Source organism: Typha latifolia, chromosome 12 (assembly GCF_019914945.1).
Source record: "Typha latifolia isolate L0001 chromosome 12, TyphaL0001v2, whole genome shotgun sequence".
In the NCBI taxonomy this organism is placed as follows: Eukaryota; Viridiplantae; Streptophyta; class Magnoliopsida; order Poales; family Typhaceae; genus Typha; species Typha latifolia.
In genome coordinates this window covers 1,193,379-1,196,284 of record NC_133097.1, presented here as the reverse complement: position 1 = coordinate 1,196,284, position 2,906 = coordinate 1,193,379, and the positions used below count along the sequence as shown (strand labels likewise).

General features: G+C 35.7%; 1 long non-coding RNA gene across 1 annotated transcript; it reads right to left on the bottom strand.

The window, feature by feature from the left end:
• Nucleotides 1-860: 860 nt before the first annotated feature.
• Nucleotides 861-2,152, bottom strand: LOC140799213 (uncharacterized). The gene is made up of 4 exons (XR_012110960.1): nt 2,030-2,152; nt 1,582-1,910; nt 1,438-1,493; nt 861-976 (listed from the first exon to the last, which is right to left on the bottom strand). It is a non-coding gene; the product is annotated as an uncharacterized lncRNA (long non-coding RNA).
• Between the last annotated feature and the right edge of the window lie 754 nt (nt 2,153-2,906).

Here is a 2,906-nt window from a genome sequence, read left to right as displayed (position 1 = left end):
TCAATAGTTTTTTTCCGTATGAGTTTTTCCACATTAAAATCTTGGCGTTCATCTCTACTTTTGCTTTTTAATATTTATTCCGATTTTTACTTAAGTAAAGTAGTGATATCATTGCCTAGGATTTAGATACATACTGTGTCTGGGTGTTCTTTCACAACTTATAATCTGGCAGTTCTAAGCAATACGGTTTCTATCTTCTCCGGTAATCACACTCACCGATTCAACATCCTCATCCTCTGTAGGTGCTATGCCCAACATTTGTTAGATAAAATTTGAATACTCACAAAATGAATGAACATGCTGTAATTATTGATTTCATCAGCCACAACCTTAGCCACCTGAAATAACCGGCACATATCAAATGGTACTTTATAAAATGAGCTAATATTTTAAACAAAAGGACAGTGTAAGCGGTGAAGTACTTTACCTCAGGATTTTCAAATTCAATAAACCCATAGTGCTTGGAGTTTCCTGTCTAGTAAAGCACAACATGGTTAAAACTAATACAGTAAAGCAATGCCACTTATATGGAGAGATAAGGAACAGAGACAGGTGAAGTATAAACTTAATCCAAGAAAATGGTTTTCATGTGGAAGTAATGATTTGTGGAACCAATGTCTGTTAGCTATTGTACTAGAGAAAAACAATATCATGGGACATGTAAGTACATGCAGAAGAACTAATAATCAAGACATGTAAGTCAGCACTATTAGAGTCCCTTGCATATCATCTATTTACCACAATTCTATATTATAGGTGACATGAGAATACATTGAAATTCAAAACAATGGGCACCTTAAACGTGCCACAGTTAGCAACAGAATTTGATTATTCAGAAATAACATACCTTCCACCAACTAAGCGTAAGTAGATTCTAACTCAGTTATGTTCGCTTAGAACCATGAATATAACTCAGGTATATTCAAGTTGACCTGGTAGCATCATATTTGGAGGAGGAGCCATGAAATGCCCAAACCTAGATGTCCAACTAGCCAATTAGAACAAGTTACGAGCAAAGTGAATAACCCTTGTAGCATAGGTTGAAAATTATCATCACAAACATATTTCCTAACAAGGTTGGCAAGCCTCATGCTACTGTGCACTCACAAACTTCTATGGAACATGAATCTTATTTTCTTCAATTACACAATACTAGGAAAAAGAAAAGCAAATGTAATGAATTTATTTTACAAGAGAAAGTACATTTAATAAGGGCATAGTATCGGATAAACAATATACAGTTAGGGCAATGCGAAAGAAGGTGAATCAATCATCAATCACTTAATTGATGAGTGGATGACCTTTCAGATGTTGACCAGTCATTCTATTGACTGATAGGATTCAATGATATCAAAATTTTCCAGATTCATGGTGAAGAAAGAACTGCATACAAAATTTGCTAACATAACAAGAACGTGTGCAGAAAAGAAAAGGTACCTTTTTGTTTCGAGCGATTCACAGTCTCTTAATATTCCCAAATTGCTTAAAGAATCCTATAACACCAAAAATGGAAGCATTATATTTAAACTAATCACAAGGACTACTTTGCTTTCAACAAGACTATCATATAAAGCAAAATACCTCGTAGAATCCATGAGGAATATGCCCGATGTATAAAACCGTCGCAGTATCTTGCACGGGCTCCTCTTGTCCCGAGATTGTTCTTCCAGGACCCCCTTCCAAAGGCTTCAATATACAGAGAAAAAAAACAAAAGACAACAACTTTATACACACATAAAGAAAAGATATGGAGTAAAAATCATAAACAAAAAAACACGAGATTGAAGGAATGCCAAGAAGTCGGAAGACTCGCTCTTCCGACGAGAGACGGAGAGACGAGTAGAAGCTTTGCTCAGATTCTTCTTCAACGCCTTCTTCGCCTTTGCTCCCATCCTAGCCGAAAAATTAATCTAAAAGAAACAGAATTTTCACGAAATCGGACGAAGGAATCGAAGCAAACAATGAGAAGAACAAGATTTTCTCAACCTAGAACGAAAGAAAAGAATCCATGGAATACCAGTGCACTTACCTAAAGCAACGAAACCGTGGTGGCCAAAAGAGGAAGGGAAGGAGGAGGAATGTATACAAAATATAGTTAGTAAACAATTAGTAGAAACCCATCGACCCGACCCATTAACAATTTAACTTCACTAACCCTACCCATCTCTATCTTTCTCCCTCCCTCCCTCTTGGCAGCAACTCACCCTCTCTCCCTCTTCAGTCTTCACCCTCTTGCTTCCATCTCACTCCCATGACTCTCCCTCGTCTCCCGTCGGTCGCTGCCTCCATATCCCTCAGATGACTATTCCTCTTTGCACGTATAATTTTCATCTGAAATAAAATAATAATAAATAAATAAAATACTTATCAGTTAGAGATAATTTCTGGAGAGTGCTTTCAATGGTCATTGTAGTCTGTCTCCATCAGAAAGATGACAGCTTATAAAGTTTGAAGATACCTCAATCACATTGTAATCAATCTTCACAGACGCTATATCAATTGACAAACCAAAATATTATCCAGCATCCAAGAATATTATCCAGCATCAGAAAGATGATAGCTTATAAAGTTATGATAACTCTTTTGCAAGTAAAATAAAGAGATGCCCAACTCCAAAATATTATCCAGCATCCAAGAATATGCTAATTCCTAATTAGTGATATATTAGCATTCATATTAGATATTTGTTCTCACACATATTTCTATGATAGCCTCATAAAAATTCTGATATAGCACAGTGATACAAACTTAATAATATGTTTTAACATTATCATTCTTATTTATTCTACATTCTCATTCTTGAGCTTGAGCTTTTCATTTTCATATTTATGGAGCAAGCTTTTAATGGCTTTGATTTACACTTGTAATGGTAATTAGGATCTTGCATTACTCATTGCACATCCTAG